Raw genomic sequence first — 12,756 nt, 5'->3', positions numbered from 1 at the left:
ATATTGAGTACCCCTTTTGGAATGAGAGACATGGACAGTCTCTGTCACCCTTATCTTCATTAATCTTTCTTAGCAGAGTATAGGATCCATAGTTGTTTATTCTTAGTCAATGTCAGCCTTAATCTTGGGCTTTAAACAAGAAGTCTCAAATAGATAATCTTTCTGCCAAAAAATCCTCGGAAAGGGTTAGCCTCTATTCATTCCTTCATTTTTACAAAAACTCCTGTAAAGGGTCAGCCTCCAAAATCACTCCTTTAAATCCAAATTCCCTGGAAAGGGTTAGCTTCCAAGATTTAAACTTTCAAAAGATAAAATTCTCCAGCAAAATAAAACTAGCTAAAGAGTCAGCCACAACCTTGGGCTTTGTACAAGGCAGATAATAGAGTCTCCCCAGTGAGTTCTTCATCTCTAAGTAGCCACAACCTTGGGCTTCGTACAAGGCAAATCAACCACATTTCTTTTATCAAAGATTCACAACCTTTAGGATCTTTTCCTCATAGAGTCATCCATGTTCAGTTTCTTTAAGAGTCAGCCACAACCTTGGGCTTTGTACAAGGCAGAAAAATTATAACTCCCATAGCAAGAGTCTGCCACAACCTTGGGTTTTGTACAAGGCAGAAGATAATATACTCCTTAAGTAGAGTCAGTATATATATATATATATATATATATATATATATATATATATATATATATATATATATTCCCCAATTAAGTACAGAACACCAAATTTCTTCAGTTAATTACCAGTAGAGTTATTTCCCCGAGTGAATAAAAAACAATCAAAAAGCCTCAAGCTTGGGCCTCATACAAGCCAGATAAAAATCAAATCTTTCAAACAATAGATAGACATAGCTCATCTTCATAGGTAGGTATTTCTCCTATCTCACCACATTCAAACAAATATTTCAATTTCAATTTCAATTTCAATCATTCTCCCATTTAGGACTTTGAAAGGCATGCTCTGAGGCAAACAAACCCAGACTTGTACACTTTCCCTAGTTTGGATGAGAATCCTTCTTTCATTCAAGAGACACGTGACTGGCATACTTGCAAACATACAAGTAAGGTCCCTCTCTTAATGAAATGAATTCAGCTTTTCTGTCACTCTTTTAAATGTTTGTGGTGGAATAGTAGAAATACCTCTCTATAAAGATGACTTCATGTCTCTTTACTGAAAACAGAGATTTAATTCAAGCTTCAACCTTGAGCTTCAAGAAAGGCACCAAAAATAATTAATTTCCCTAATTAGTTCTCCGAACTACAAAAAGCTCTGACTTCCATTAGGGATATGTAGGCATGAGGTTCACAAGGAATCTCAGCGAGCTAATAAAATACCAAAAATAGTCAGTCTGTCTTCTTTTTTAATTCAACTCAATTTCTTCTCCTAACACAAAGGAGAAACTTTCCCAATAATAAGCAACAATCACAAACACATAGACACAGAGAAGGTTCCCGTAGAGTACTACGGATATGTAGGGTGCTTAAACTCTTCCCTATGTATAACCGACCTCCCGGACTCCAGAATTTCTAGTCTAGGTGAATCCCCACACTTAGCAAACTCCTAGGGTTTATTTGAGATCTTTTTCCCCTTTCCTACTCGTAGGATAATTAAAAAGTTCGTGTGATATCGTAGGAAGAACTGAAACAAAATTCGTCCCACCACGGGCGCATTCTCCTTCCAAATTTCGCGTGAAGGGTCTAGCGTGCCGTCCTCCCAAGTAAAACGTGGAGGTAAAGAAAACGACACCACAGAAAAATGGCAACTCTGCTGGGGATAGTAATAACCTTGGTTTTTTCATCCAAACCAATGGTTGACCTGTGCTGGTCCAGCCCCCAATGAGGAATTAGGGATGCTAAATTCCCCCTTAAAAAAGAGAGGTCCTGCCTAACCTCTGTGTCATCTCATGTGATTGTTGCATATATATACTTGTTTATTTTGTTTATTCTGTATCGGGAATGGGCTTGATTCCCCCTTGTGGTGAGAAATCCTATACCCGGATTTGAGTGCAACATAAGATAGGATGGAGGATGTCTTCTCGGTGAAGGCCCTCTAATCTTGGTTCCCAGATCTACTCATGGGATTTGCCTGGCTGGTTGTGATTAACTGCGCCAATGCATTCCGAGACTGATTTGTACCAGGAGGACCTAGAAACACATTACCCCCACTTAAAGCCTTTTTTAGGACGTAGAGCGGTGATTACGAAAGTAATTGTCACGCAGATACTACACTCAGAGAAAACTCTCTTATAGATACCAGTCAACGTATCTTTAAGATTGAGCAAAAGCTCTGAGACCCCTAGAACCCGTTATACAGGTACAAAAATCCTTATCCATAGTTTACCCTGGGGCGAGGTTTGCGTTGTGACTCCATGACCACTATACCCTTCTACGCCATGTTTGTTTAAAAACTCTTGTGTGTGCATTCATGCATTCATCCATTCATCATAATAACTAAAACAAAAAAGAGTCTTTTTCGAGTCGTTTTTCAAGGAAACTAAATAACGAACGTTTTGAACTTCATAGAAAGATAGAAACGGAGAAAGGACTTAAGGATCTATACCATGGATTACGGAAGAAAGAGAGCTAGGAAATACACCTTCAAGATTCCTAAGGTCGAGGAATTGGAAAAGCTCGGGAAACTGGTGGTCAACCCCCAGGATTTCAAGGAGAAGTATGGAAAACTTCTGCCTCTTCTCAGCACTAACATTGTGGATGGGATTATTCCCACTTTGGTACAGTTTTACGATCCAACATATCACTGCTTTACCTTTCCAGATTATCAACTCATGCCTACGTTGGTGGAGTACTCTCGTCTGATTTGGAATACCCGTGTACGCGCAAGATTTGTACTCTGGTTTGGAAAAGAATCCTGACGACATTATCATTGCTGCAACTACTCCCTTGAACGTAGTCGACATCAGAACTCATATGGTGAGTAAAGGAGGAATTCAAGGATTGCCCTCCAAGTTCTTGATGGATCAAAGTCGGTACTTCGTCAGCATCCAAGACATGAGCGCTTTTGAGGAAATCTTGGCATTGCTTATCTACGAATTATTCTTGTTCCCTAACATTAACGACTTCGTTGACATCAACGCAATTAAGATCTTCTTAATTGGAAATCCAGTTCCAACCTTGCTTGCGGATGCTTATCACTCTGTGGATTCAAGAAACCTGCAACGAGGAGGATTAATCACATGCTGCGTACCGTTGCTATACGAATGGTTCATCTCACACCTGCCAAAGTCTAGCACTTTCTGGAACATGAGGGATGGCCTTTACTAGTCACAGAAAATCATGTCCCTCACTCATACGGACATTGATTGGTGTAGTCCTGACAACGACGAAACCAATATCATCTTCAGTTGCGGAAGTTATCCCAACGTACTCCTAATTGGAACTAAGGGAGGAATCAGTTATAATCCAGCTTGAGCCCGTCGTCAATACGGCTATCCCATGAAAAATATACCAAGTAGTATCCATTTGGAGGGTCTGTTCTTCATGAACATCGACGATCTTGGTAACATTCTGAAGAAGGAAATTGTCCAAGCCTGGTGTCTTATTCACACAAAAGGGAGAAGATTGTTAGGAAAACATCTTTGCATCTCCCTAGATCCTTACCTTCAATGGGTACGCGTCAGAGCATTCAAGCTCAGGATGCCATATCAGCGTCAAGAACCTATTCCCCTAATGGATCCAATCTTCCTTTTCTCCACCGATGTTGAAAAACTACAAGAGGCATTAAACAAGGTATGCCAAGAAAGGAATGCTTGGAGAAACAAGTATCGAATCGTCAACACGGAAAATGTTGAGATTCAGAACATCCTAAGAAGGAAGGATGAGTTACTTGAAGTGTTCGATCAACAAGTGACACAATCGTCACTTTCTCATCATATCCCTCCTGCTTTCTGGATCATCGATCAGCTCACGTCAGAGAACGCTCAGCTCAAGAAACAGAAGAAGATGTTAGAACGTGAAGTGGGCTCTTCGTCAAAGTGTTAGAGTCCTTTCTCTCTATTTCTCTGTATTTCCCCTTTTCAAAGTGTGTAAAAAACGGCGTTTTCTCTTAATTAATAAAAAGTTTGACGTTTCATAACGTGATTATGGTGTTTCCTTGAAAAATATTAACTTAATTACACATCATGCATCGCTTTAGTTGTACGCACTGACACGAGAATTGTCGCGGATCTAATAGTCACTTTCCTTTCTCCAGAAAGAGAGGAGGAGAAGGAGGTGAACAAAGACATTCAAGCTGTCTCATTCATACAACACTTGTTCAAGTTGCAAGAAAAGAATGGAAGACTTTGAACAAGAGAATGGAGAACTCAGAGAAGAGGTTACTACTCTCAAAAATGTTGTTGAAAGGCTCAATAGTATGGTAGAAGCTCTGGTGGTTGCCCAGAATCAACCAACGCCAGAAGAACCACAAAGGACTGTGGTTTCCGAGATTGTTTCTACTCCTATTCCTTAGTATATCATGCCGCCCAACCGACCTTGGGGCATGCCGTATAACTTTACTCCAGAAGGGTACATACCCCCAGTTTCTGAAGTTCCAAGAGCTACAATGGATATGAAACCACCGGAGGGTTACAGACCTCTGGAAATTGAAGTTCCAAGAGCAACGGCAATGGGTTTCACACAACAGAATGCTGAGATTCCAAGATCTGCTGTCATGGCTTCTCCACGATCATTTGTGCTTACTTTTCCGCCACGGGGCGGACAAGTATATCATCACGCTCCAAGTGAACATGCTGGCGTGTATGAAAGATTGGACGAATTCCAGGAACAGTTTTTGCAAATGTAGAAGGAACTCAAGACTCTCCGAGGACAAGATTTATTTGGAAAGAATGCTGCAGACCTCTGTCTGGTTCAAAATGTTAAGATTCCTCACAAATTCAAAGTACTAGATTTTGAGAAGTACAAAGGGAATACATGCCCACAAAGTCACCTCGTGATGTACGCTCGACGGATGTCAACTCAGACTGATAATCAACAATTGCTCATTCATTACTTTCAAGACAGCCTGACTGGTGCTGCACTCCAATGGTACATGAACTTGGACAGTTCAGAGATTCGCACTTTTTGAGACCTCAGAGAGGCCTTCGTCAAACACTATAAGTACAATCTGGATATGGCTCCCGAAAAAGATCAACTCCGGGCTATGACTCAAAAGGATAGAGAGATTTTCAAGGAATACGCTCAAAGATGGCGTGAAGTTGCTGCTTAAATTTGTCCTCCACTTGAAGAGAAAGAAATGACAAAAATCTATCTCAAGAATTTGAGTCCATTTTACTACGGACGAATGGTTGCAAGTGCACCTAGTGATTTTACAGAGATGGTAAACATGGGTGTACGTTTAGAAGAAGCAGTTTGAGAAGGACGCTTGAACAAAGAACCAGAATCTTCTATTGGTCCTAGAAAATATGGAAGTTCTTTCTAGAAGAAAAAGGATCAAGACGTCTGTAATGTCTTGCACAAAGCAAAGAAGAAATTTTCACCTCAAGTTGCTACAATAACTCCGGTTGTTAACTCAGCGCCAACTTATCAACCTCAGGTTTTGCAACAACCATTTCAACAAAGGTCACAACAACCTCAGCAGCAGGTTCGACCTCCAAATTATAACAATCGAGCACCAAGGTATCCTCCTTTCGACCCCGTGCCAATGCCTTATGCGGATTTATTTCCAACACTACAGGCGAAAGGACTCATTCAAACAAAGAATCCTCCAAATCCTGCATATGAATCATCACATTGGTTCAAGGCTGACCAGTCTTGTCCTTATCATAAAGGGGCACCAGGTCACAGCATTGAGAACTGCTTCAGTTTCAAGGCCGACGTTCAAAGATTAGTGAAGAGCGGAATGCTATCCTTCAAAGATACTAATCCCAATGTCCAGGCAAATCCTTCGCCGCAACACAAAGAAGCTTCAGTGAATCTGATAGATCAGCACCCCAACGTTATTCAAATCTACGATATTCGTCAAATAGGGGAAAATCTCGTCAAAATGCACGCTAGACAAGCTGGATACGGTCATGTACCACCTCACAACTACTTCACATGTGAAATTTGTCCAAAGAATAATCAAGGATGTGCTGTAGTTCAAGCTGCATTACAAGAACAAATGGACTTAGGATGGATTCAACATATCTGAGTCAAAACTGAATGCGACGTCAACATGGTTCAAGGATGTCCAAGAGAATACAAAATCTACAAAGTTGAAGATCTCGAAGGATCGGTAGTCAGGTTCCATAAGACTTTAAATGGACTTGCCTAATTTTAAACGGATTTCCATCCTTACAGTAGATGCAGAATTTGTCGCAGAAATTCACGAGGATGTTTGCGTGTTCGCAACAACATTCAGAAACTAATGGATGATAATACCATTACAGTTCCTACCAACAGAGAAGATGACGAAGTCTTTACCGTGTCTCCTCAAATTAATCATGATGAACCAATGCAAGTTAAGTATGACAGCAGGATGACAGCAATTTCTCCATTAGTTATCTACTTACCAGGTCATGTACCGTATGAGTCCAGCAAGACTATACCATACAAGTACAACGCTACATTCATTGAAAATGGTAAGGAAATACCATTACCATCTGTTGTCAACATTGCTGATGTTAGTCGAGTCACTCGAAGGGGACGAGTCTTCAACAAAACAACGGAAAATGTGGAAAAGCCTTCGGAAGAAGCACCACATAGGCAAGGCAATCATCCGACCAATGCTGTTCAAGCGAAAGAAAATGATGAGATCTTGAAATTAATCCAGAGGAGAGAATACAACATTGTAGACCAGCTGCTACATACTCCGTCTAGGATATCTGTTCTCTCCCTGCTATTGAGTTCTGAAGCTCATAGGGAGGCTCTAGAGAAAGTTTTGGAACAAGCTTTTGTAGAACCAAGTGTTACTGTAGGACAATTCAACAGTATCATTGCCAACATCTCCGCAGGAACTAACCTGAGTTTCTGTGACGAAGATCTTCCAGAAGAAGGAGTGGACCATAATCTTCCACTTTACATCTCAGTTGGCTGCATGAGTGATGTTCTCATAGGAGTCCTAATTGACAATGGATCCTCTCTCAACGTCATGCCTAAATCAACATCATCAAGAATATCCTTCAAAGATTACCCGCTGAGGGACAGTCACGTCATTGTCAAAGCATTTGATGGATCGAGGAAGTCAGTTTTTGGAGAAGTAGATCTTCCCATAACTATTGGACCTCAGACGTTCAAAATCACTTTCCAAGTTATGGATATCCCGGCACAATATAGTTGTTTGCTAGGTCGCCAATGGATTCATGAAGCTGGGGCAATTACTTCAACACTTCATCGGAAACTGAAGTTCATAAGAAATGACAAATTGGTAACCGTATGTGGAGAAAGAGCTTTGATCGTCTGTAACCTGTCATCATTCTCTGACATAGAACCAAAAGAAGTTGCTGGAACTAAGTTCCTAGCACTTTCCTTGGACAAGGAAAAAGGAAAGGAGAAAGCAGCGTCTATTTCTTCCTACAAAGATGCAATCCAAGTTGTAAAGGATGGCACTACCAATGGTTGGGGGCACATTAATATTCCTACCAACAACAAGAACAGAACAGGAGTTGGATTCTTTCCGACATCATCAAAGGCTATTCTAGGAATTGAGGTAGTTCTTCCAATTCAAGAAACTTTCCGCAGTGGAGGTTTTCTCCAACCTGTTCAACAAACAGTTAATACCATCGGTACGGAAAACACCGATGAAGAGGAATGGCTATCCTATCTCCACAGAGCAGGATACATATCCCTATCAGAGTCTGATTCACCTTTCTGTTATCCAACTAAAGGATCTGAAACTAAGACTCAACCAAGCAGTGACGAAGTTACTAACGACTTCACAACCAGAAGTCATGGTTCATCATAAGAAGTTCCTCCTATCCCCGAAGAAACCTGGGATACATTAGGAGAACCAAGCGGAAAATTCGACTACATGGTGAAATACTCCGCTCCTGAAAGTTCAAAAATCTCTCTTGAAGACATTGTTCCAACTGGATGGAACATTGACTATGAGTACCTTACTCAACCAAAAGAGATATATAACCCTTGCTATTTATCATCATCAATTGGTGAAGTCATCATTGAGGATTATATCCCCAAGTCACCTTCCAAGGCTACGGATTTAGAGTTCACATACCTAGTCAATGCCATCTTGGGAGAAGAGCAAGACCAAAATACAGAAGAGGATGATCTCGAAAGTGTCTCCGACAACAAGTCTCTCCATTCAGAAGATTGGAAGTTTCCTCAAAAGAAAGTCCGACATACTCCACTTGGAAATGGGTATGCTCACACCGCTCAGTCTACTGAAGTAGAAAAGATCATCTCAGTGTTGCAAAGACGGTGGTTGGTAAATCAAGACCTACCACAGGCCAACTTAAGCCTAAGGTTCCAGATTACTTAGTACACAATGGGGTTCGCCACTATTGGACAGCTGTTCAAGTTTCGACTGTTGTTCGCATTCCTAAGAACTTTCACTGTTATTTGTTCCTCTCACCATAGCCCAGGGTGAAGAGATGTTTCATAGGGCTTTGCATTTTACTATTTCTTAGGAAAATGTCCCTCTTTGCTTCTCCCAAAGCAATAGAGTTTTGTTTTATAGGGTCTTTGTTTCAAGAAGTGACTGTCGATAAATAAAAATGTCATTTTGTTCCTTCGTTAGTTTTTCCCTTTTCTTTTTTCGGAAATTGGTAATCCTAAAAAACACCCTTACAAAACATCAAAATATTCCATTAACTGCATACACCGAGTCTTCCCTCGTTGTCTAAATAAAACTTATCACACATATGCAGATTAATCATAAAACACCATGTTGAAACGTGCGACCGTATGACTTCTCCAAGCTTTGGGTTTCCTGTATTCGAGGCAGAGGAAGAAGAAGATGAAGAAATATCAAAGGAAATTTCACGGTTACTTCAACAAAAGGAAGAGGCCATTCAGCCATACAATGAGCCTCTAGAGATCATTAACCTTGGTTCCGATGGAAACAGAAAAGAGGTTAAGATCGGAGCTTCGCTCAGTACAGAGATCAGAGAAAGTTTGATACAGCTGCTCAAAGAATTCTCAGATGTCTTTGCTTGGTCTTATCAGGTAATGCCAGGGTTGGATACCAGTATAGTGGAGCATCACTTGCCATTAAAGCCAGAATGCCCTCCGGTCAAGCAGAAATTGAGAAGAACTCATTCGGAGATGGCTATGAAAATCAAAGAGGAAGTTGAAAAGCATATCAATGCTGGTTTCCTCGTCACTTCAGAATACCCTCAGTGGTTAGCTAACATTGTTCCCGTTCCTTAGAAAGACGGAAAAGTCCGCATGTGTGTCGACTACAGAGATTTAAACAATGCTAGCCCTAAGGATGACTTTCCGTTACCACATATTGACATGTTGGTTGACAGTACAGCAAAATCCAAAGTTTTCTCATTCATGGACGGATTTTCAGGATACAACCTGTCATACCCCAAAATTTACCCGATGTGATTCGCATCTTTTGAATTACTAAAGGCGTTAAAATTAAGAGCCATGGGATTTAACATACCTATTGTGAAATATGTTCTCTTATAGAATCCTCTTTAGTTAAATAGAGATGCGTAATTGGCAGATATTCAGGCCCAAATTGTTGGCCCAATATCTCTTTCTAAGGACTTCTTTTCCACTCTTTTTGGATATTCCACTACAATTATCTACTTGTTTTTTATTACCATTTGGAGTGTTAGGTATAATATTGAGTAAGTTTATTATTAACTTTTTAATTTTATTCTATTTTTGTAAAATTAAGTGGGGGGTTAAATCATATATTAATGTCTTTTTTTAATCATTTATTAGAATTTTAAATTTGATTTTTATTAATATGTTAGTTATTATTAGGATCATTGTGTTATTTTCAATTATTATTATTCTTATTAAGTTATTAAAATAAATAAAATAAAAAACATTTTTTTAAAAAAAGAAATCCCATTTTTGAAGTGGCGTGAGAAACTGAAGGAAAATTGGCTTTGATTAAAAGAGAAAAAATTCCAAGATTGGAAAGTTTGTATTTGATCTTCAATAAATAATCAATAGCCAAAATTAACCAGATTTGATCCAATTCTGTTAACCTAGAGCTCTCCATATATAATTGAGACAGATACATACGCAAGGAGAGGGTTGGCTGAAAAGAGGACCCTATGCAGAACCTAAAAAAATGCTGAGTTCAATGGCCATGGAAGGAGGAGTTGGAGGTTAATTCAAGCCCTCCCTCACATCCAGGAAGATCCCTCGCCCTCCTCTGTAACTAATGGCATCACTAACGCTGGTTATAGTATTCAGAATCGCCATATACGGTCACAGTTCGAAGACTCTCAATTTCAGAATCAATTTCGCGCATTCTTGTGTCATAACTAACATTTGAATACATATACATGTTCATGATGATGTATGTAATCTATCTGGACTATTTAATTAGATTTTCGTTGCAGGGAGAAAGATTTACCATGATTAGGGTTTCAGTTTCATGAATTGGGGATTTTGAATTAAAGGTAAAATCGGTCAGAATTAAGGACATTAGCGGATTCGTGAGGTCATGTATGATCCATCTGGACTATTCTTATGCGCTTTCTGGTGAAGGATTTGCAAGTTTGAATAAGGCAGGGCTTTAGCAACGGAGTAAAACCGTTGCCATAGGTTCATGTTCTTATTTCACGAAGAAGAAGAAGAAGTGCAGGATCTGGGCGCGTTTGTTTCTTTTAAACCATGGTTAATTTTCAATATATTGTTTGTGTTGTATTACGTAGACAACAAATGGTCCATGACATAGTGGAAGCGCATATACGTTTGGTTCGTGGCCCCTCGTTACACCAGTTCGATCCCTGGCTGGGGATCTTTGTTTTTATTTTATCTGTGATTTCAGTTTCCACAGGTTCCGGTACATACGCCCAAGTGTGGTTAACTATATGCCTTCGCTGTCTACCACAAGATGTCCATCAAGATTCAATCCAATGCATCAGAGATGAAGTTGCATCATAGACCTTCCCAGGTGTCATACCCCAAAATTTGCCTTCCATATTCCAGTTACAATAATTCAAAGTTCAAGATTCAGTCCCAAAGGTTATTCATTCAAAAGTCCAGATGATCCACAGTCAACTGGTTTGACCTAAAAGTCAACCATATTCAGAGCATAGTCAAAGCCTCCCAATTTTTGGTCAACATCAAGTATGTGAAGTATAACCATCATTTGATCAAAGATTGATCATGATTCCATTAATAGAAACTCAGAAATGAACAAATACAAAAAGGTTCAAATTAGGGTTTCTTAGGAGAAAGTCAACCCAACTTTGACTGGGCATAACTTTCACATGGAACATCAAAAATTTCCCACTCAAAGCCTATTTTGAAGGAAATTGGATTTTCTACAACTTTGTCTCTCACAAGCCAGGGCTATAAATGCTTCATTTGAGAGATACAATGCAAAAGATTACAGGTCATTTTCAGGCATCCTCCAAAAGCGGTTTTTTTCCAAAGAGGATATGATCAAGATAAAAGCTCCAAATGAAAAATATATTCCAAAGTGGCTTATAGAGGACCTCTTGAGGTTTCCAAAAAGCCTTAGAACTCTCTCATAGCTTAAAAATTGAGTGAGATATGCTTGATCAAAGTTGGGTGATTTTGGAGGACCAAATGTGAAAAAAGAAGGTTCAAATTGAGGAACTTTGCAAATGGGCCTATGGTTTTTTGATGAAATCTTGGTCCACAAGTCACTAGCATGCCCAAAACAAAAGCCACGAAATTTAATATATTATTTGATTTAATATAATTTTTTATGTCATTTTAATGATTTAATTAAGGGAAAAATCAAATATTATGTTAAAATATTCACTTAAGCTAATTCCAATCAACATTAATGGCAAAATATATCTAATTTTTCGTGCATAAATCGAATGGAGAAGATTGATACAATATTTGCCAAATATGGTAACTTATGAATCAAGAATAAAGTGAATTTTCTCAAACATGGCAAAGTTGGATCTAGTAATCATTGGGCTATAATTCTTAACCTAATTCACTCTTCTATAAGTAGTGAATAGAGGGCATAGGACTAGGGGTCGGAATTCTGATCAGAGGCATAAGCATAAGAACAAAAAAATTGTCAAGAAACTTAAGATCAGTTTTGGAGAATTGGAGGGTTTCAACGAGATTCAAGGTGTGCAAAAGTTCCCTCGAAGCATTCTGAAGCTACCTGGATAATTACTCTTCACCAACACCCCCAGAATACCTCCATTAAAGCCAAGGTATGTACCTCTAAAAACCAGATCGATTAGACTGTTACACGCATCCTCATGGGTTTATGTTTGCGTATTATGATTGTGTTTCATGCTGTGAACGTGTGTGCATGATTAATTAGATTTCTGGGCGTGTTTAAGGTGGTTCACCATCGTAGGCCGTTAGGGTTCTTGAAGGTTTGCAATTGGGGCTTTTTGGTAGGTGTAAAATTAGAGCAAATCAAAGGTAGTGTTGGATTCGTATGATCCATACGAAGAGAATCAGGGGGTCGCGCCCTATTTATTGGTGTATATACGCTATTCGCTATTTATGTAGGTCTGTTTGCTACGAATAATATCGTAGCTAAAACGTAGCAAAGATTTGCAGGTTTTGGTGTTTCCTTGGAGAAGATGATGAGGTGTCTCCACACCATTGGGGCATTTGAATTCGCGCGCCTATTTTTAGGGTGGTTGGCAAGGATTGTATATC

The sequence above is a fragment of the Vicia villosa genome, linkage group LG7 (assembly GCF_029867415.1).
Source record: "Vicia villosa cultivar HV-30 ecotype Madison, WI linkage group LG7, Vvil1.0, whole genome shotgun sequence".
Classification (NCBI taxonomy): Eukaryota; Viridiplantae; Streptophyta; class Magnoliopsida; order Fabales; family Fabaceae; genus Vicia; species Vicia villosa.
The sequence above is the reverse complement of the archived record's forward strand: the minus strand, read 5'-3'. Positions refer to the sequence as shown.